Below are 22,901 nucleotides of genomic sequence, written 5' to 3' on the forward strand. Positions count from 1 at the left end.
GCTATATTTGAGTGTTTACTTATGAATATTTAGATTATGGTCGATTTAAAAATTTTTAGGTAGGGTTTACATCATTGTGAACATCACATACATGATTTTTTATTACCCAACTGATAATACGTTTTTGAGAATCAAGATTCCCTTTAAAAAAAAAAGGGAGTGGTGTGGGAGATGCAATTTTAGTCATAATACCGGATAGTTTTCACATGGGGAGAAATGCATGCTGCTGCTGCTGCTAAGTCGCTTCAGTCGTGTCCGACTCTGTGCGACCCCAGAGACGGCAGCCCACCAGGCTCCTCTGTCCATGGGATTTTCCAGGCAAGAGTACTGGAGTGGGGTGCCATTGCCTTCTCTGGGAGAAATGCATAAATGCATTTAATTCCTTGAAATGGATAATACATGTCACAGAATTCCCTGATCAGAGAATACCTTCTAATTAGTCTTAGCTGGCAAGTTGTTTATCAAAGAATTTGTGTAAAGGTAGGATTAATGTAAGAATTTGTGTCAATGTAGAGGTAATCAATCATTTTACAAACAATACCTGTATAATAATTTGGAAGACAAAGGACTCCAAGTAAAGCCAATTTTACTAATAAATTTTATAAAATTGTATTATCTTTTAAATAGCAGATAGCACCAAAAATTGGCCATTGTGGAAGAAATCAAATGGTCACCAAGTTGAGAAGAGATGAAACAGTTGTTATAGGCATCCAATACTTTGTTAAATTCTAAATATCTGCCAGTAGAGTGCAAATAGCCAGGACCCAGAAATGACTGTTGGAATAGCCTGGCAAGTGAGAGGTTTACTCAAAACCCAATAACTGGACTTAAATTGCACTGAACTGTTATTGGAGGTGGGCTCAAACTTCCTCTCACGTATTTCCTGAGTGCCTGCAAGGAACAGTGCAATTTCCAGGAAGGAGCTTGCACATGGGAGAGAGATGGAGTTTGAATCCCGACTCTACTTTCTAGACACGAGAGACCTTAGACAAAGTCACTTGATCTTCCCAAGCCTCAGTTACCTTGTGATTTAAAGATCATAGGTTTATGAGGAGGACTCAGGGGAAAATATACAGGGAGCCTGGGAGTCACATTGTAAGTACTCAGTAAGTGGAGCTAATGTATTCTCTGGATGCTCAAGTTAGGTGCTTTTAGATACATAAAGATATATAACAATCTTGTCAAAGTACATGCTTGTCAAGTGAATAGGCTGGACAACATGATGGCTGGTGCAGAGGGAGTAGAGAGCACCCGAGAAGTTCAGCCACAAAGGCTCAGTTCCCTCCTCTGTTCAGTGAGGAGTGGAGACTAGATTCTATCTGGCAGCTCAGATGGTCTGTGCCAGCCATACTGTGCTGCTGCCGAGACCATCGTGATTCCTTCCCAACTCAAACTAGCAGACTTGCAGCACCATCTATCAAAACGAGAATGGCTTACAGCCTTTAATCCAGCAATACCGCTTCTGGGAATTTATCCTAAAGATGTGCAAGTGTATGTGCACAATGAAATATAGGAAAGGATATTGTTGCAGCATTATTAGTACTAACAACAACAACAAAAAACTTAGACCCAACGTAAATTCTCAAAATTGGAGAGCTAATTAAATACATCATGATCCATCCTTACAAAGAAATTTTTTGTCCCTCCATATGTGGGATCTTCGTTCCCTGACCAAGGATCAGATCCATGTCCCCTGTATCGGAAAGGCAGAGTCTGAACCACTGAACTACCAGGAAAGTCCCAAGGCAGATAATTTCTGATCTGATAAAGAACAACCTCTAGTATATATCACTGAATAGGAAGAAAGCAGGCAGACCAATATTAAATGCATGTTGCCATCTATGTAAAATGTATGTGTATACAAATATGTGGACTTCCCTGTAGCTCAAACGGTAAAGAACCTGCCTACAATGCAGGAGACCAGGGTTCGATCCCTGGGCTGGGAAGTTCCTCTAGAGAAGGGAATGGCAATCCATTCCAGTATTCTTGCCTGGACAATTCCATAGACAGAGAAGCCTGGTGGGCTACAGTCCATGGGGTTGCAAAGAGTCAGACAGAACTGAGCAACTAACACACATGTCAGATATATACATATGGGCTTCCCTGGTGGCTCAGCGGTAAAGAACGTGCCTGCCAATGCAGGAGTCATAGGTTCGATCCCTGGGTGGGGAAGATTCCCTGGAGAAAGGTGTGGCAACCCACTTCAGTATTCTTGCCTGGAAAATCCCATGGAACAGAAAGAACCTGGTGGGCTACAGTCCTTGGGGTTGTGAAAAAGTCGGGCACAACTTAGTGACTAAAAAACACCACCACTGCAGTGGGCCAGGTGTCAGCATAGGATATTAGGGCTAAAAAGAACCATAGACAACACTTAATCATTTCACAGAGGAAAACCTCCAGGGCAATTTAAGTCCAGTGAGCTGTGTCAGTGCAGTTTCTGATACTCTTTGGCCTCTAGTGACAGGCTAAGAGACCACTGCATCCGCCTACAGAATTAGTTCCCTTGTGTAGACGGTTCATTCCATTCTGCTTTGCATTCTGGTTACCTGTGGGCATGTTTTCTCTGTAAGGACCATAAAGGCAGACTCCTGAGTTCACACCTTGGTGTGTTCTCTTCCTGTGACTTGCTTTTAACCAAAAGAACACAGTCAACATGATGGGGATATCATTCCACGACTGTTACATGATTTAAGACCCCATCTTGCAAGCAGACTTGCTCTAGAGACATGACTTGATGAGTAAGTGGCTGTGCCAGGAAGGCCCACTTGGCAAAAAATTATGTAGCCTCTGGGAGCTGAGTGGCCTCTAGCTAGAAGCCTGTGACCATAAGGAAATGAATTGTGTCAACCTGAGTGAGCTTGCAATTGCGTTCTTCCCCAGCAGGCCTCCAGATGAGGGCCCAGCCTGTCCAACACCTTGACTGTAGCCTGTGAAGCTCTAAGCCAAGAACTTAGGACTCCTGACCCACAGAAAGTGAGGTAATAAATAGGCATTGTTTTAAGCCACTACGTTAATGGTAATTTTTAAACAGCATGGAAAAGTAATTCACAGCTTTCCTGTATCCCTGTTTCTAGTCCATGTTTTCTTCATCCATTTTACCCGCCATGAACCCACTGCTCTTTTATCATTATCTTTCTGAGTCTTTGCTCCCCACTGCCCCACCGCCCCACGCCTCCCTCCCCCACCACATGTGGAATCTTAGTTCCTAGACCAAGGATTGAACCCACGTCCCCTGCATTGGAAGGCGGGTTCTTAACCACTGGGCCACCAGGGAAGTCCCTGTTCAGTTTTCATTGTTGACATTTTTTCCTTTCTTAATTAAAAATTAGACTCTCCCCTCCCCCATTTCCTCTCTCTTCCTCTTCTCCAATTAAATACCACCTCCTCACCCTCATGTTTTCACTCATATTTCATTCCTTATACATTACTGTGTATAAACATATACGTGCCTGTGTGCTAAGTCATTTCAGTCATGTCCAATCTTTGTGACCCTATGGACTGTAGCCCACCAGGGTCCTCTGTCCGTGGGATTCTCCGGGAAAGAATACTGGAGCAGGTTGCCATTTCCTTCTCCAGGGGATCTTCCCAACCCAGGGATCAAACCCTGACTTAGGTCTTCTGCATTGGCAGGCAAGCTCTTTACCACTAGTGCCACCTGGGAAGTCCATATTAATATATATACCTAGGTATTTTTCACCTTTGTTCATTTTATAAGAGGATCCTTTTATGTTTATGTATATGTGTAGATATCATGGATACATAATTTTTATTGGTAAAATATATCATCTATACAGCTTGTCTTATTACATCTTGGAAGACCCTTTAAGCCGATTGGTATAGATCTAACTTTAAAAACTGCGTGATATTCTATGGCATGGATAATATGATATTGTGGTATAATAAGAATATTTGGTTGTCATTCTTAGTTGGCACAGAGTTCATAAAACTCTTAATTTTCTGAGTGATTGGGGTGAGAGGAGTGTCTTGTTATTCGTAATAAGCCCCTTTCAGCCTTACCTGAGTTTATGCTAATAAGGTATCTCTGAGGCTGGGAGCTGGTTGTCAAGGGAACCAACTAGGTGATTGATAGCTGGAACTTTCAGTCCCACCCCTCAGCCCTCACCCCACTTCAAGAGAGAGGAAAAGGAGCTGGAGACTGAGTTAATCACCAATGCCCAATGATTTATTCACTCATGCCTTGGTAATGGAACCTCCATAAAAACCCATAGGAGTTTAGAGAACTTCCATATCGCTGAATGCACTGAGGTGCTGGGAGGGTGGTACACCAGAGAGGGTATGCAAGCTCCAAATCCCTTCCCCAGACCTGGCCCTGTGCGTGTCTTCCATTTGGCTGTTCCTAAGTTATATCCAACCAGTCCATTCTAAAGGAGATCAGCCCTGGGTGTTCTTTGGAAGGAATGATGGTAAAGCTGAAACTCCAGTACTTTGGCCACCTCATGCGAAGAGTCGACTCATTGGAAAAGACTCTGATGCTGGGAGGCATTGGGGGCAGCAGGAGAAGGGGGTGACAGAGGATGAGATGGCTGGATGGCATCACCTACTCGATGGACGTGAGTTTGAGTGAACTCCGGGAGATGGTGATGGACAGGGAGCCCTGGCGTGCTGCGATTCATGGGGTCGCAAAGAGTCGGACACGACTGAGCGACTGAACGGAACTGGACGGAACTGAAGTTATATTCAGTGCTCTGCTGTGCTATGGTTAGTTCCTCAGTCGTGTCCGATTCTTTGTGACCTCATGAGCTTGCAGCCCGAAAGGCTCCTTTGTCCATGGGGATTCTCCAGGCAAGAATACTTAGTTGTAAGTTAAGTGTTTCTCTGAGGTTTGTGAGCTGTTCTAGTGAATTAACAAGCTTGAGGAGGGCATTGTGGGAACCCCAGATTTATATTTGGATGGTTGGAAGTACAGGTGACAACCCAGGACAGGGGACTGGCGTCTGCAGTTGGGGACAATCTGATGGGACTGAGCCCTTAGCCTGGGGAGCCTGCACTAACTTCCGGTGGTTAGTGTCAGACGTGTTGTAAGTAGAGACACAGTTTTCCTTGGGAGCGTACCACAGGTTTTTCCTCCATTCCGCACTGGTGGGTATTCAATTTGTTTCCAGTTTTCTAGTTTCACCCTACCAGCCACGCTGCAGTGGACTTTCTGTACATGTCTCCTTGCGTTCTTGAGCTTTTATTTCTATGGATGGAACCCTATGAGTGAAGTTGCTAAGTCAGAGATCTTTTTAAAATTTTAATAGAGGCTTTCAGACTGTTTCCCAAAAGCATGTAATAATTTACATTTCTATCAACAATGTCTGTCTGAGCTCTCCCAGCCTGCACCCTCTGCCCCCAAGTCCTGCCAACATCAGGTATCACCCTGGATTTTTTGCCAGTTCTAATGAATGTGAAATGATGCCTTATTGTGGCTTTTATTTACATCTCCTTGATTACTGGTGAGGTTGAACATCTTATTTTATGTTGCTGGTCATTTAGATTTGCTCTTCTTTTTCACTTATCCATGTCCTGTGGCTATGTTTCTCTTGGTTGTATTTTGCTTATCAATTTGTAAGAGTTATAGCTGTCATATGCATTCCACATGTTTTCTCAGGCTATTTACTGCTTATTGACTTTATTTCTGTATCATTTCTATATCAAATTATATCATTTTCTATAATATCATGTTTAAAAATTTTTATAAAATCAGAAATGCGATTTTCATGGCTTCTTGGTTTCTAGATTGATGTAAAAGGTCTCCCCTGCCACTAGGTTGTACATGTATTTTCCTGGCCTTTCTTTTAATATTTTTAACTGCTTAATATTTTACATTTAAATTAAAACCAGATGGATTACAGATTTGGATATACGCTGTAAGGTAGGGAGCCTGCTTAATTTTCTTCCAGACAAATAGCCAATGATGCCAGCCCCATCTATTATCAAGTAAATCATTTTCCCCCTGCTGAAGTGAAATATCTCTTTTGTTGGATTTAATTGAAACCTGCTACCAAGCACCTTACTCTGTTCCACTTATCTGTCTCATCATATGCTGATACCATACAGCTTTAATTACAGTAATTTCATATAGTATCTTTTATTATTCCAGTGAAGTCCTTTATCTACCCCTTAGTATTTCTTTTCACAATTTTTTGACTCAATTCCATTATCCATTTCAAAATAAACCCTTTGGGAATTCTAATGGGAATGTTGTTACATTTATCTATCACTTTGTGGAGAATTGACATTTTATAATATTAGCTTTTCCTGTCTGAGAATGTATTTGTTTCATTTTGTTTAGATCCTATTTTATGTACTTTGAGAAGTCCTATAGGAATCTGTGCCTTAGTTTTTTTATTCTTGGTCTCTTTTTGTGTGAATTCATATTGAGATATAACTTGCATGTAATAAAATTCACACATTTTAAGTGTACAATTCACTGGTTATTAGTGTATTTAAAGAGTTACACCACCATCAGACAGTTTAATTTTAGAAAATTTCTATCACCCCTAAAAAATTCATGCCCATCTGTATTTACTCTCATTCCCACCCTCAACACTGGGCAGCCTCTAAACAAATAGATACAAACAAGTAAAATACTTTATATTTAGATTTGCCTTTTCTCAACTATTCTTAGTCTTTTTTTTTATGTTTAAGTGTTTTCCAGTGTTTTTCACTACTGTGAACACAATATTTTTTCTTATTTCTATTTCTAGCTGGCTGCCTACTAGCACAGGAAATAATATTTTACTTTTATTATATCTGCCTTATAATTGGTTATCTTACCAATTTTCTTAGACATTCTAGGTATACAATCATAGTATGTGTGTGAAGTCACATCAGTCGTGTCTGACTCTCTGTGACCCCATGGACTATAACTCTCCAAGCTCCTCTGCCCATGAGATTCTCCAGGCAAGAATACTGGAGTGGGTTGCCATTTCCTTCTCCAGGGGATCTTCCCAACCCAGGGGCTGAACCTGCATCTCTTAAATCCTGTGCATTGGCAGGCAGATTCTTTACCACTAGCGCCACCTGGGTACCACATAGATTGTATGATTCTAGTTATGTAATCATAGCACAGCTTACCTCTTTTCCCATGTTTATCTTGAGGATTTAATTATCTTATTCGCATTTTTTAGGAAATTGCAAACATCATTCAATAATTGTGGTCAGAGAAGACATGCCTGGTTTTTTCCTGATTGTGGTCTATGTGTCGGAGAAGGCAATGGCACCTCACTCCAGTACTCTTGCCTGGAAAATCCCATGGACGAAGGAGCCTGGAAGGCTGCAGTCCATGGGGTCGCTGAGGGTCAGATACGACTGAGCGACTTCACTTTCACTTTTTGAGCGACTTCACTTTCACTTTTCACTTTCACGCATTGGAGAAGAAAATGGCAACCCACTCCAGTGTTCTTGCCTGGAGAATCCCAGGGACAGGGGAGCCTGGTGGGCTGCTGTCTATGGGGTCACACAGAGTCAGACACAACTGAAGCGACTTAGCAGCAGCAGCAGTATATGTGTGTGTTAGTCACTCAGTAATCCCCGACTCTTTTCAACTCTATGGGTTATAGACCACCAGGCTCCTCCATCCATGGGATTCTTCAGGCAGGAATAATGAAGTGGGTTTCCATCCCTCCTCCAGGGGATCTTCCCAACCCAGGGATTGAACCCAGGTTTCCCACATTGCAGGCAGATTCTTTACCATTTAAGCCACGAGGGTAGTGTTCTTTAATTTTGCAACAATAAGCTGAGGGGAGGGAGGTGAGGAGCATGACCTTGCCTTAGGGATGGCTGGGGATGGAATGACCTAACTAGAGGAGCAATATTTAGACATCTTCCTTACCATTACCAGTTGGAGGATGTCCAATATATATTTGTATTCTCTTTTTAGTGTAGGTTAGAGCACCAGATGTAAATTTATAATTGGACTATATCACTTTAACCTCCAAAGAAATGTCATTGCTAAGTTAAAATTTAATAGTATTTCCCCAGCCTTTTATTGATGTTTGCTCTATATTAAAAATGGCCACTGGGAAAATATTTCTGCACCTTCTGCAAAACTGCAGTCAAATACATCTATGCTTATTTTCCTCAGAGTAATCCAATAAATTCCTTCTAGAATTATCTACATAGAGAACAGAACTGCTTTCTCTAAAACATTCTGACTGAAGCCTTCTTTTGACTGTTCCATTAGATAGAGGGGAGCAAGAAATTATTGGGGATTCAAAGTGCCTTTCCTGGTGGGTGAATCAGAGCTGCCCTTTTATTCAATAATAAGAAGAGTTTTCACCTTCCCTCCCAAACCATTTCCCCAGTTACTTGAACTGCCAGGAAGCTTGGCATTAAATATAATTCCTACTAAATTACATCTCTTCTTTTTCTGAGTTCCCTTTAGCAGTCCTCTTTTTTAATGTGTTTTGTTGCTTTTAGGTTAACTTTGCTGAGGTGTAATTTATATGCAATGGACACAACCATTTTTAACGTTCGTTTAAGACATATTTATGTACCTGAATAATTACTACTAAATTGAAGTATGGAATATTTCTATTACCACCCAAAGTTTCCTTATGCCATATATATATATATATATATATATATATATATATATATACTTTTTTAGCCACACTGCCTGGCATGTGGGCTCATGTAGTTCCACGCCATGGATTAAACCCATGCCCTCTGCATTGGAAGCAAGGAGTCTAATCACTGGTCCGCCAGGCAAGTCCCCCCTTGTGCCTCTTTCTATTGAATCCCCTTCCCCTCTCCTCCCCAACCAGTGATGTGCTATCATTGCAGATCTGTGTTTCTCTACCATGGGAGTGGAGAAGGAAATGGCAACCCACTCCAGTATTCTAGCCTGGAGAATTCCATGGACAGAGGAGCCAAGCAGGGGGCAGTCCATGGGGTCACAAAGAGTCGGACATGACTGAGTGACTCACTCACATACTCACTCATTACCATGCGAGAGTTTGCCCCTTTAGGGGCCATATGGCAATGTCTGGAGACATTTTTAGTTGTCACAACTGTGCAGGTACCACTGGCATTAGTGGGTAGAGGCCAAGAGTACTGCTAAATATCCTATAGTGCATATGGTAGTCCCTACAACAAACAATTAACCAGCCCCAAATTTCAGTTATGCCAAGACTGAGAAACCCTACTAAATCTATGGATTGGGCACACAAATGATAGCCCACGGCTCAAATCCAGTCTCATGGGCGGTGTTCATACAGCCCATAAATTACAAGTGGTTTCTGTATGTACTCCAGTATGAGTACTGCTTTCACTAAGCATGGTGTTTTCAAGGTTCACCCGTGTTGTATCATGAATCAATATTTCTTCTCTTTTTATTGCTAAATAATGTCCCAATGCACGGATTTGTAAACATAATGCTGCTATATGCATTCTTGTGTGTAATTTTTTGTGTGGACATATCTTTTCGTTTCTCTTGGGTATAAACTTAGAGTGGAGTTTCTGGGTTGTAGGGTGATTCTTTAACTTTTTGAAGAATCGCCAGATTGTTTTCTAAAGCAGTGCATCACTTTACATTTCTACTGCTGTGTATGAGGGTTCCAATTGCTCTCCACATCCTTGCCAACACTTCTGATTATCCGTCTTTTTTATTATAATCATTCTAGTGGGTGTGAAGTGGTATTGCACTGTTGTTTTGGTTTGCATAGCCTGATGGCTAAATGAACATCTGTTCATGTGTTTATTAGCCATTCATGTATCTTCTTTGGAGAGATATTGATTCACATCCTTTCCCTATTTTTAAACTGGGTTATGTCTTTTTATTACAGAGTTGTAGCAATTCTTTATATTCAGAATTTTCTTCCATTCTCTGGGAGTTAGTTTCTTTATTATTGTTAGTTTTATTTGGAACTAGTAGTGTATTCACAATTTGTTTGTCCACTCACCTCCTAGTAGACACTACGGTTGTTTCCAGTTTGGGGCTACAATGAAAAAAGTTACTACAAGGATAAGTCTTTGTGTGCACATATCTTTTTATCTCTTGGGCAATTACCTACAAAGTGGGCTTGCTGAGTACTATGTTAACTTTATAAGAAATTGCCAAAATATTTTCCAAAAGAGCTGCACCATTTTAAATTTCCACCAGCAATGTACAAGAGTTCCAGTTGTTCCATATCCATTCTAGCCTTCATACTTATTGGTCTTTATAGTGGGCAATGATATTTCATCATGGGCTTCCCTGATAGCTCAGCTGGTAAAGAATCCTCCTGCAATGCAGGAGACCCCGGTTCAATTCCTGGGTCAGAAAGATCCACTGGAAAAGGGATAGGCTACCCACTCCAGTATTCTTGGGCTTCCTTGGTGGCTCAGCTGGCAAAGAATCCGCCTGCAACGTGGGAGACCTGGGCTCAATCCCTGGGTTGGAAAGATCCCCTGGAGAAGGGAAAGGCTACCCACTCCAGTATTCTGACCTGGAGAATTTCATGAATTGTATAGTCCATGGGGTCGCAAAGAGTTGCAAATAATATAAAAACCTTAATATTATTGGCCTTTTTAATGGGCAATGATATTTCATTGTGGTTTTAATTTGCATTTCCCTGATAATCAATGATGTTGACATCTTTTCATGTGTTTATTTGCCATCTGTACCTTCTTTGTGATGTGTCTTTTCAAATCTTTTGCTCATTAAAAAAAAATTATTTATTTATTTGGCCACATCGGGTCTTAGTTGCAGCACATGGGATCTTTGTGGTGGGACACAGACTCTAGTTGGGGCACGTGCACTCTGGAGCACAAGAACAGTAGTTACCTCCGGCTTAGTTGCCACCGCTGGCAGGAAACCCAGGCACATGGCAGAAAACAGCAGGTAGAGCACAGTGACCAGAGTGTAGGCATAGGTGGTGAGAGGAGGCAGTTGGTGGCAGGAGTGTACCAACAGATGGAGGGGCTTCAGATGCAGATGAGCAGGCTCCAACTCCCAGACAAGGTGATAGGCAACAAGAAGGATGAATGTGCCAACCTACTGGGAATGAGATAGCGGGCCCTTGACCAAGCCAGACTTGGGTACAGGGCATTGAGTACCTAATGTGGAATCTGGGGTTCTGACCTCCAGCAGCAGAAGAGGTGAAGCACACAGTCAGGGCTTGTCCCGAGCCAGGTATCCTAACCGGGTGCCTTAGTATGTTCAGTTCCAGTCTTTAGTCCCCAGAGGTAGCCAGGGACCGGGAACCTAGGGAATCTGGCCAAGCCTTCTGGGAAGGAGACGGGGGAATCATCTGTTCCAATCCCTCCTCTTTTCTAGTAGGAGCAGGTGAACAAGAAAAAGAGGAAATGCTGGCATTCAGGGTGAATTAGATGGGCAGACAACCAGACTTCCATTACTCCCATTTATTTGCTTTCAGAGATATAGACTTATTCATTCCTTATGTTGGCAGTTACTCAGCAGGTGCTCTGCAGCCCAGCAAGGACTGAAGGAAAAGCTCATTACCTTTTTTTGTTTAAGTGAATGAAGGTATCTCTACTTTTTCAGACTCAGCCACCAGGAAAAGCTTTTGAACCCCAAACAATCCATCACTCTCTCTCTCCAACTGTTCATTCAAGAAAGGCAGCAGCCAGATGGGCTGGGTTAGAGAGGGTGTTCAGCTCCTATTTTGCAGCCATTTGAAAAGATGCTGTCTTGTCTGGGGCCCAGGTGAAAAGAATGAAAGAAGGGGGCCATCCACTATTGCCTGTGGAGGTGGCCCCCATCTGCTCACCTCCCTGAAGATGCTGCCCCGAATGCTGGCTTGGTCCCAGATGGGGTGTCTTTCACTGAGATGGGGGACACTGGGAGAGGAGCCAGGTGCCAACAAGAGTGTGATGAGTTTTAGATGCGATGAATTTGAAGGGCCATTGAGACATCTGAGCAGAGCAAACCCATAAGCCACGAGATACTGTACTGATGAATGGTAGTTGAATAAATGTACAAGAGATGTTGACTTGCTCACAGATTGCCTGCCCTGGCACAGACTTCCTCCGGTGCTACTGCCCCCTTGACCAGGGCTTTCATCGATTCCACAGCTAATTTTTTATTTTAAAAAATTTATAATCAAATAGTACAGAGAGATTGAGTCCTGATACAATTCTCTTTCTCCAAGACTCCAGCAGTTAATAGTGTTTTATGCAAAAAACTTATTATGTGTGAGTTTATGTACATATATATGAATATTTATACATGAGATTTCATATATATATATATGAAATTTCATTTATATGTAAATACACAAGTAACCATGGTCCTGTTCTATAACCTACTTTTCTTCACTTAACGCTGGATCATAGACAACCTCCCCTGTCAGTGTTTAGAGATCTACACAATCCTTTACAATAGCTGCATAGCCTTCTGTTGTGTGAATATGCCATTATTTATTTAAACAGTCCTCATATTGACAGACCTTCAGCTTGTTCTTAAAATATTTGCTATTGTAAAAACAATGCAATGAAATACCCACATAATACATTTTTGTGTGATGGTCCAATTATTTTCATAGAAGAAGTTTTTGGATGTGGAATGCACATTTCAAGTTTTCATATATATGTTCAGATTTCCTTCTGGTAAAATTGTACCAGTTTGAACTGCTGTCTGAATGCATGCTTTTCTCATTTGTTCTGGGCATTGTTCTCTCTTATTTGTGCCATTATAGTAAGTGAAAATGTGATTTCATTGTTTTAATTCACATTTCTGTGATTATTAATAAAAATGAGCATCATCTGCTTTTTAGCTGTCTGGATTCCCCCCACTCCTGTGGGTTACCTATTCATATCCTTTGCCTATGTTTTTATACTGGAATACTTATCTTTCTCTTAAGATTTATAAGTGCTCCTATGTATTATAGGTATCCTTGGTTATATGTGGCAAACATGGCATAACCAGCTTTTATTTGTATTTATCATGATATCTTTTGCTGCAACACAGTTTTTTTTATTATTTTAGTCATATCCATATCAATCTTATGTTTTATAGTCTCTGGCTTTGAATTATGCTAAGAAAAGCTTAACCTATCAAAAAATTTATAAAAGTATCTTTCTATATTTCTATTTTATACTTTTATTTTTTATATAAAATGCAAATATAATGATGTCACTTCCTTGCTTTCCATATCAGCAAGCCTTCCTGCTGCCCTCAGCATCTAGTCCACCCTCTTGGCATAGCCCACCAGATGGTGGATGATCCGGGCTTTGCCTCTTCTTCTTCCTCATACATCACATATATAAATCATCCCAAATGCACCTCTCTGCTGCTGTTTGGAATACACATGCTTGTCTTCTCCCCCACCTTGCTAGTGAACTCCTAATTAACTATCAAGACTCCCCTCAAGGGCACGTCCTCTGAGAAGCAGTCCTTTATCCCAGTCAGTGTTAAGTGCTTCCTGCCCCTCCCGGCACTGACACAGCTATCCTCTTAACTCATATTGAAATTATCCATTTATGAATTTCTTTTCACTACCGACTTGTGAGCTCTAGGATTGGGGGGTGGGGTTCAGCATCTGGCACTTTAATACAGTACTATTTAGCAGGTGCTAAGCCTGCCCCTGTGACGTGGCTGGGGGACCAATTAGAAGTATCCTGGTAACAATGATGTCCTATCCAGGTAGCTGACAAGGGCCTGGACTCAGGGGGTGGGTTTGGAGAAAAGAGGATAAAAAACAGAGTTAATGGGTAGAATGGACACTGTTTGAGTAGAGTGTTTTGTTTGCCGTGTCTCCTAAAAGTTCAACACACAAGTGAATAAAACTGTTAGCCCATTAGCATGGCCCACACCTTTTGATTCTAGTATTTTTCGGTGTAGATTTACCCCTACTCCAATTCCTTTCCATGAAGCTGTGTCACCTAGGCTAATCATCCCCTCCAGTCTGTCTAGGGAGGTAGCCTATCACCTCCAAGGACAAGTGTGACATTGTTTTAATTAAATGCCCCGTGTTAAGAGCCTTCACGGCCCCTGACACATAGTACTATTGTTGCTGTTCAGTCACCAAGTCATGTCCGACCCTTTGCAACCCCATGGACTGCTGCATGCCAGGCTTCCCTGTCCTTCGCCATCTCCCAGAATTTGCCCAAGTTCATGTCCACTGAATCGGTGATTCCATCCAACCATCTCATCCTCTGTCACCCTCTTCTCCTTCTGCCTTCAATCTTTGCCAGCATCAGCACTCAGTAAATATAAACTCACACTCTGGGCTCCTCCACCTCCTTACCTTGGGTGGTTGGGTCAGCGGCCATCTTCTGACTGATCTAAGAGATTCCTGGAGAGAGCGGCGTAAATCACTGTTTATTAGTGTGTTTCCACAAAGCACGGGCGTGCCCTGACAGCTGGGCTCCATCTGTCCACAGCTCTCTGCTCGCTCTGTCTGCCCAGGCTGCCATTCTTACTGTCGTCCCCACTCTGTTTGCCTTTTCCTCCAGAGACCCAGCATTTGGTCCTTTCCGAGCTCTGCTCCTTCCTTTTCTATTCTGTGAGCATCTTGTAATTAACCTACTGCATCCTCATGCCAAAGTCACCACCACTGTCGCTGTTCTCCTAGCCTCCATTTAGCCTGTGACTGGTAAGAAGCAGGAAGACCAGCCCCCACATCATGGTTCTATCCCCCAACTGTATTTGGCATCCTTCTCTGAAGGCTTCAGGGCCCCCCAGACCCCCCAGATCTCGTTCAGAAGCCAGAGCCTCTCTGTGACTTCACACCCTGGCTCTCCAAGCTGCTTCCTCATTCCCACCTAACCTCTTGGCCCCAAGGCAGTTCCCCAAGTGCCATTCCCAGCCCATCCTTGCTTGCTTCTGCCTCTTGTCATTTTTTTCATCCCAAAGAATGCCTGCTTTGTTCTTCTGCCCCTAGGCTTGCACCAAACACCCTCACAACCATCACAGAACTCTCTTTTGAGACCCTTCCTTGCCACCGCTAGCAGCTGGTTCCTGTGGCTAACACTTCGTACTTGTAAAATGCTTTCCCACCACTATCTCGTATGACCAGTCCTCCTGCTTTCCTTCAACTGACTTTTAATGAGCCCACTCTGCGTCCCAAGCCCTGGGAAGGATAAAATAAGGTATAGGCTTTGCTTTCAAGGCACTCCAGTCTAGTCCATTTGAATTCCAACCCAATTTCCTGCGCCATAAAATGGGGATGATAATGTTTAATGACCTCATAGGGTTGTTGTAAGATTTATATGAAATTGTGTGTGAGCCTGACACAAAAAGAGCTTAATAGCGCTGGCGTGTGGGTGGTGCTGATCGCCACTTTACAGCTGGGAAGAGGGGCTTGGAGCAGTGAAGGATGTGCCCACAGTCACACAGCCAGAGGGACAAACCCAAATTTGGTACTTGTGGCACTGCTCTATCCATTCCCGACTCCATCTCTTCTTCATACCCTCCCAGCCTCGTTTGTGTCGCGCTCAGTCTCAGTTGCTGGTCCCTTAAACAGGTCTCTGAAATGAGGACACAATCAAGGGGATCACTGCCCCCGTCAAGGGGAAGTTGGTCATGTTCAGCCCTAGTCCTTTCTTTTAGCCCCCTAAGTATGCCCACTTGGCCCAACATTCCTAGTGCAAGGTGCTTCCCGCAAGTGCCCAGCTGTTTCACCCATGTGAGCTAGTCTCCGGCAGTTGGTAAGCTTGCGGGGGCTCACCCACCCTACTGTGCCCATCTCTGCAAAGTTGGATTCCATTAGTCACTCATGTTCACAAACACTGATGAGATTTTCTTCTCAGGCTCCAGGAATTCTGGATTGGGTAGAAATATCCATTTGCCTCATGATGCTGATGAGTTGGGTCCATGAGAAGGCAGCTGGCAGAAGCAGGCATGGGAGAGGCGAGCTCATTGATTGAGCGGAAGCACTAATGGTGTAATTCAGTGGCTGGTAAAAGCATCACATTTGGGAGAGAGGGCTGGAAGCACATTTTAAGCTCAAGATGGAATATCTGACTCCTCTTTAAAGGAGTCAGAGAAAAGAAGTATATGTCCTTCTGAATCTACTTAAGAGTCAAAATAAAGGAGGAGATTGGTTTGTCCTAAAGCCTGGTCATTTTAGGCTTTAGGTGGCAGAAGGTGGCAGGTTGATGGCAAGCCTTCCTAAAAAGAGGAACTTTTTCACCTTATGTCAATTTTTTTTCAAACAATATAGAAGGATGTTGTTTTAAATTATCATTTATTTTTCATTATAAAATTAATATGATATTATATAGAAAATTTGAAAAATTAGAAGGGGAAAATCACGGGTAATCCCATAACAAACCTTGTTGTTTATTTTCATCTGGTCTATTTTTTGTATGTATATTTTCACCCAGTTGTAATAATGCTTGATATATCATTTTTGTGTACTAGCATGCAGTTCAGTTTTTTTTTTTTAATTTTTAAATATTTTGTGAGATACATCCAGAAGAGCACAGAAAATACATGGACAGTTTAAAGAATAATTTAAATCGTCTTAGTTCCCACCCTAGTAAAAGACTAGAGTATTTATAGCTCTCAAGAAAGCTTGTGGTTGTCTCCATATACAGCCCCTTCTCCAGGAGTTCTTCCCCACCCAGGGATAGAACTAGCATCTCCTGCATGTCCTGCATTGGCAGGTGGATTCTTCATCGCTAGTGCCACTTGGGAAGGATTCTACTACTATATGCCTATAAATCATTTTTGCCTGTTTTTGGATATTAAGTGACCTTACTCTATGTGTCTTGCTTCTTTCCTTCTTTTCTTCAATTATATTGTTTTCAAGACATTGTATGTGGCTGTGGTTAGTTCATACTCATTTTCAATTTAAAAGAGAAAAAAGCATTTTTATTTTCCTGCTCTATTTGTTTGCAAAATCCAGACTTTATCGGGTAGCCCAGGTCTGTGATGCTGTTACAGTTGGGAAAACTCATTCCTTTGCTCTGTTTGTCTTTCCCATCCACCATCTGAGAATCTTGGTCTCAGTGAGAAACGCACTGCCCCCTTCTTCTGGCCATGGACCTGGCCCTCTCTGCCATTTGGCTGGCGTTCTAGGCAGCAGCCACTCTGTGGGCCACTGGACACCCTTAAGCTGCAGCTGCTGTCCTTCCACGGGAGCTGATGGAATTATTTCTGGGGACTGGAGACAGCTGGAGAGAGCATGGACAGCACAGCAGGGCTGAGGAATCTGCTGGAGAGGGCCGACCAGAGCCGGAGGGTGGCAGTGGCAGTGGTGACTCTACTGGTTGTGAAAAACCAGGTGTTCTCTGGCTAAAGCCTCAATCAGGAGGCAGGAAGTCATGTCTCCAGTGTGTGCACCCCTTCCTCTGCCCTTCTTCCAGGGCCCTGGAGCAGCTGGGCTCATGGAAGGGAGATTTTACATATACTTACTGGTGTTTGCTGGTGTTCATCCTCCCAGGATCTCACATGAGCTGCCTGACCTCAGTGAGTCAGTGGGTGCCTAAAAGGAGCTGGGTTGTTGCCCAAATGCAAAGACTGGTCATGCCAGGCCAGAATGCTCACAGCAGGCACATGGAGAAGCCCATCCTGGATCAGCAATACACACACTCACATGCGCACTCGGCTTTGCCTTCTAACAACTGCTCAATTCTCGTAGCTAATCTCGTTGAACAAGTGGCCTGCAGCTCCATTTCTTACCACCCTCTCATGGCTAATCCTTTGGAATTTCACTTTTGCCCTCATGGTGCTTGATCAGTAAGCCCACCCCACAGGGCCAGGCTGGGCTGATGAACCTATGGGATTAAAAGCACTTACTTGATCTTAGCTTGTTAAGGACTCACCCCTGGTGGATTCATATATGCCTTCCCAGAAGCCAGGCTCGCCCTTGGGCTCCACTCATGGCACCTTCCTGGTCTAAGCTGGTAATTCACACTTTCTCAGGAGCAAGCCCTTCCTCGGTCACCACATTCACATCCATCACTTGACAGACTGCTTACTGAAGAGGCTGCCCTGGTGCTGGGCTCTCACCTGTAGTCTTGCCCTGTCCTGTCCTACCTGTCCCACACTACCTTCTCTACAACATGGTGACCAAGGTGGTGGCAGTATTCCAGATGCAGATGCTTCATGGTCCCCAGTTACAAACATCCTGGGCCAGCTGGCACCTGCCACCCAGAACCTAGATCCTGCTCAGCCCTTGGGTTATAGAGCCCCTGGGGTGTTAGCAACTTCCTGCCTGGCCAGTTAGATGCAGAAAGAGTGTGTTGCTATTGGATGCAGGATCCACTGTGTCTCGGCTGAAGGGAGGGGGGTAACATCGGCCATAACCACTCTAGCCTCTGCCCTCCCTGGCTACCCCTCAGCCTCACTAGCTCTTCTTCCTGTCCAGGCCTGGAGGACCCAGCCTCCAGGTCCCCACTAGTCTTTGATGAGCCCCAGATGAGAGATGGAGGACCTGCCCTTTTACCTTTCCCAGTTCTTCTCCCCATGGTTGGCTTCTACTTCCAGAATCCCGCAAAATATTTCTCACAAAGCTCCGAGGTGCACACCAGCCCTTCTGATACTGGCCTAGGTTGGAGAGGAATCCAGGAGAAGTCCCATATTTCTGGATGGGTGATGGGGACAGTGCAGTTGGTTTTGAACTGATTGATGCTGCCTTGGGACAACTCAGAGGAATGGTCCAGTGGGCCTTTGGATGATGTTAAAATGCCCCATGTGTGCATGCTCAGTCACTTCAGTCATGTCCAACTCTTTGTGACCCCATGGGCTGGAGCCTGCCAGGCTCCTCTGTCCGTGAAATTTTCTAGGCAGGAATACTCAAGTGGGTTACCATACCCTCCGGGAATCTTCCTGACCCAGGAATCGGACCCACTTCTCCTGAATCTCCTGCATTACAGGCAGATTCTTTACCCACTGAGCCACCTGGGAAGCCCTGAAATGCCTCACTCCTTTGTTATTAGCATAGTGGAGGTTCTCTGATTTCTGCTTCAAGCAGAGAACTAGGTGGTAAAGGAAGCAGTCAGAAGTAGGTGAAGCATGACTGTGGGATATGGGGAGAGGTAGTCATGGGGTGGGAACATCTGTGATCTTGTCCTTTTTTTGTTATTTGTCACTTAATTGTTATTAGTCATTAGTTCATACAAATCCACTAGAGTAGTTACCTCTGAGGAGGGGGATGTGAGCTGGGATGAAGGAGGTACCAGGATGAATGGTAATGACGATGCTGAGTTCACTGGTGTTTGTGTCATTATTATTTATATTAATACCTTACACGTAGGTTATAAAATTGTTTAAGATCTACTCAAGAATTTATAAAGCCAGTTAAGAATTAGTTATAAAATTACACTGCACTTTAATATTAGTCAAGAATTGTTTGGTGCTTTACTATGTAGAAAGCAATTTACTTTTTTTAAAAATCAAATTTATTAATGTAAACACTTAGCTGTTTCCCACTCACCTCAAACTTCCCTTTTTGGTTTTTATGCTGTGTTGAATCATTAATTTGTTCTCATTTTTCAACGCCAAGAGAATCCTCTTTCGGAATCATCCCAGGATGCACTGAGCACAAACACCCCTCCAGGGATGGCTCTCTCATTACTCTGTTTCTCTTCCCCATGTGCTGATCAGAAGAAGAAAAATAGCTGCATGGTTTTCTTTTCTTTCCCAAACCCCTAACTTATATTACCTTTTGATCCTATAACAAATGTTATCAGCTTGGAGCAAGGGACCAGCCATTGCTGTTCAGCATGTCCCCCATGACCTGAGTGGCTTCACCGCCCTTCCAGCTTCCACCCCAGGTTGTTCTTAGGGTCAGCTTAAATGCACAGGACCTTCATGTCACAGGGCAGTTGTGTAGCTCTTGTATATTACTGGCTATCACATTGACCAATTGTCTCTAAAGATCACATGGTTTCCTGTGGATTCTACCCAAAGGGGAAATGTGAGTCTTCAACCAATGCCTGTTAAGAGGGAATATACATCTTAAACCAATACCTGTTGGGTTAGTTTCAAGGTCTTCCTGTAAGAAGTGTCCCTTTTCGGTGTCTTTTGGCTCGGACGTTTGTGCTGAGAGCTGGAGCCGCTCAGCTTCCACCGGCTGAGCGGCTGGCAGGAGGCAGCTGTGCTGGACAGACTGCTGCTCTCCTTGTCTCACACCTCCCTGCAGGCTCGGGGAACTGTGGAAGGTGTTGACAGAAGCAGGCAATTCCAAACGCAGCGTTGGGGTTGGCATTTCCTTGGCAGGACTTACACTGTGCACCTTCTAGGAGTGTAGGGTGTGTGCATTTCATGAATGAGAAGCAGAGCTGCTGTAACCTTGACTGTCCACTTGGCAAAGTGCCCCCGCACCCCTCACCCAACCATGCATTTCTTTGCTGGAGCTGCTCAATGACAGTAAAAATGGCAGGAAGGTGGGCAGTGCAGGAAATTTACTGTCATCCCGCAAGACGGTTGTGGGAGAGCAGATAGCAATAATTGTTACCATTTTAAACACGAAGAAGCTTTCTTAAGACTCGGCTCCCAGCTCATAGCATTTTCCCTCCCCACCCAGAAGTCCCTCTTTCCCCAGCCAGCACATCACCTTAACTCTGACCCACTACTGGTTCAAGAACATAAGGGCCAGGAAACTGGGGAGATATGAGCTGTGTACACTTGGATAAATCTTTGCATATTGGAGATATCCACTGTCTTTCTGAGGAAGGCATCATTGCTTCCCTGAATATACTGTAAGATTCTTAAGATCTCTGATATTTGTAGCAAAACACCCCCCTTTAGTCCTGGACTGGTTCCCTGCGATTCAAGGTCCCTGTTGGTAAAGTCCAGCACTGGAGAGAAAGTCAGGGTCCACTTGATGAATCTGTGCAGCTCTAGAATTTCATACCCCTGAATTATTTTTTCTAATAGTATTTAACTATCTGGTGTTTTCCCCCATTTCTTCCTGGGAGGACAGAGATGTGATTTGAATGTTTTTGTTTGAATAGACAGAAGAGCTGGATGATCAGTTTTTGGTTAAACCCATGGGAGTGTAGGATATAACCAGAAATCTTTAAAGGAGGTGTATTTTAAGGCCCAGTTGTTACTTAATGATGATTTGACTATAATGTTTATTGCTATCTAATGTGGTATCTTAGTCAGCTTGAGCTGCTATAATAAGAATACCAGAGACTGGGTGCCTTGAGCAACGGAAACTCCTTCCTCATAGCTCTGAAGGCCGAGGAGTCCAAGATAGATCAATGTGCCAGCCAGTTCAGTTCCTGGTGAGAGAGTTTCTTGCTTGTGGACAGTCTTCTCTCTGTGTCTTCATATGGCAGAAAGAGAGATCTCTTGTGTGTCTTCTTATTAGGAAACTACAAGATCGTCATGACCTAAGTAGCTCCCAAAGACCCCAGCTCCAAATACCATTACGTTGGGATTAAGGCTTCAAAATATGAATGTGGGAGAGGTGAGCCTAAACATTCAGTCCACAGCGTGTAATAAGCCAGTGGGCCAGACTGGTTCTATATATGCAGTTATGGGGCTTCCCAGGTTGGTGCTAGTGGTAAAGAACCCACCTGCCAATGCACAAGACATAAGAGGGTTCAATCCCTGGGTCAGGAAGATCCCCTGGAGGAGGGTATGGCAACTCACTCCAGTATTCTTACCTGGAGAATCCCATGGATAGAGGAGCCTGGCAGGCCACAGTCCATAGGGTCACAAAGAGTCAGGTTTTAGAATCAAATCAGTGACTCAAAGCATCATAAATGAGTAAAACCAATCCTGACCTTTTTGACCATGACCATTGATAAGGATGTTCTCTGAATATGCTGCCCCACTAGAGAAGAGGGAAAGACCATCATGGCCTGTAGTATTTGCACTGTTTAAAAGCATGAGTTTCAATAACTGTGTTCAAATCCTTTCTCTTTAGGGGGACTCTCCTAGGAGGTCCGAGGTATCTCCCCATTCACACACACCCTCACTTTGTTATGTACATACACACGTGGTACACGCACAGACAGCAGGGACACTGTGGGAAAAGATGCCAGTATGTCTTTCTTTTAGCAAAGACTAGCAGGAAAAACTCTAGGAATGAGGTGCTAATGAGGTTACTGGAGGAGGTGAGAAGCATAATGAATGTCAACCATCACACAAGTCAACAACAAGGGGGGATCAGGAGGAATGAGACATCTTGGTGATGCAGACCATTTGGAAATGTGGAAATGTGTGGGAGGCCACTGGTGTAACAAAAGACACTCCTCCCATCACCAACCTGCTGGTCTCACCCAGCCACAGCTCTGGCATCTGGTACCTGGTGAGAGACACCTAATCTAAATCAAGTTAGATTTAAGGTCTTTAGGCAAAAAATGTCCCCTTGACACTTTAGCACTTGGTAATGCAATTATTTGTGTCTCTCTCACTCACTAGACTGAGTTTCTTTCTTTTTTTTTTTTTTTAAATACTATTTACTTATTTGGCTGTGCTGGGTTTTAGTTGTAGCATGTGGGATCTAGTTCCCTGACCAGGGACAGAACTCAAGAGCATGAAGTGTTTGCCACCGGACCACCAGGGAGGTCCCAAGACTGGGTTTCTTGAGAGCAAGGCCTGTGTCCTTTCAGAGTTGTCTCCAGTGCTTGACACTGGGGAGGAATGAAGTTATAGAATATTTTCATGCACACAAATATTCATTTTAAAAAGATATTCTCCCCAAACACCTTGGGCAGGGAACTTTAAGCAACTGTGCTATATTATTATCCAACACACCAGTCTAGGACTGGAGTGTTCCAAGGCTTGGTAACCCCCAAAACACTGAAGATTTTCAGGTAGCTGTGATGACTACACCCCCCCAATCTGAAGCTGTAAGTCTGCCAGAGGGTTGGAGGGAGCTGACAGTTCTGTGCCAATCAGACCTATCAGTCGGGCCACTATTTACACTGAAGCCATTATTTACAGGCTTGGTTTCTGGTGAGGACTCTTTCTGGCTGCCTTCTAGCTGTGTCCTCACATGACCTTTCTTCTGGGCATAAGCACAGTTTATGGGGGTGAAAGTGGGTAG

General features: G+C 43.6%; 1 protein-coding gene across 2 annotated transcripts in view; it reads left to right on the forward strand.

Moving 5' to 3' along the window:
• DPYSL5 (dihydropyrimidinase-like 5) overlaps nucleotides 1–22,901 on the forward strand; it is an 89,504-nt gene that overhangs the window by 9,543 nt on the left and 57,060 nt on the right. The window contains exon 1 of one of the 2 annotated variants that reach the window (XM_010840603.1): nucleotides 2,887–2,978. The exons of the other annotated variant lie outside the window; for it this stretch is intronic. The gene's annotated coding sequence lies outside the window, so the exon portion shown is untranslated. Of the gene's footprint in view, nucleotides 1–2,886; nucleotides 2,979–22,901 lie in introns of those variants that run through there. 2 annotated transcript variants of the gene reach the window in all.

The sequence above is a fragment of the Bison bison genome, unplaced genomic scaffold, assembly GCF_000754665.1.
Source record: "Bison bison bison isolate TAMUID 2011002044 unplaced genomic scaffold, Bison_UMD1.0 scf7180017864145, whole genome shotgun sequence".
Lineage (NCBI taxonomy): Eukaryota > Metazoa > Chordata > Mammalia > Artiodactyla > Bovidae > Bison > Bison bison.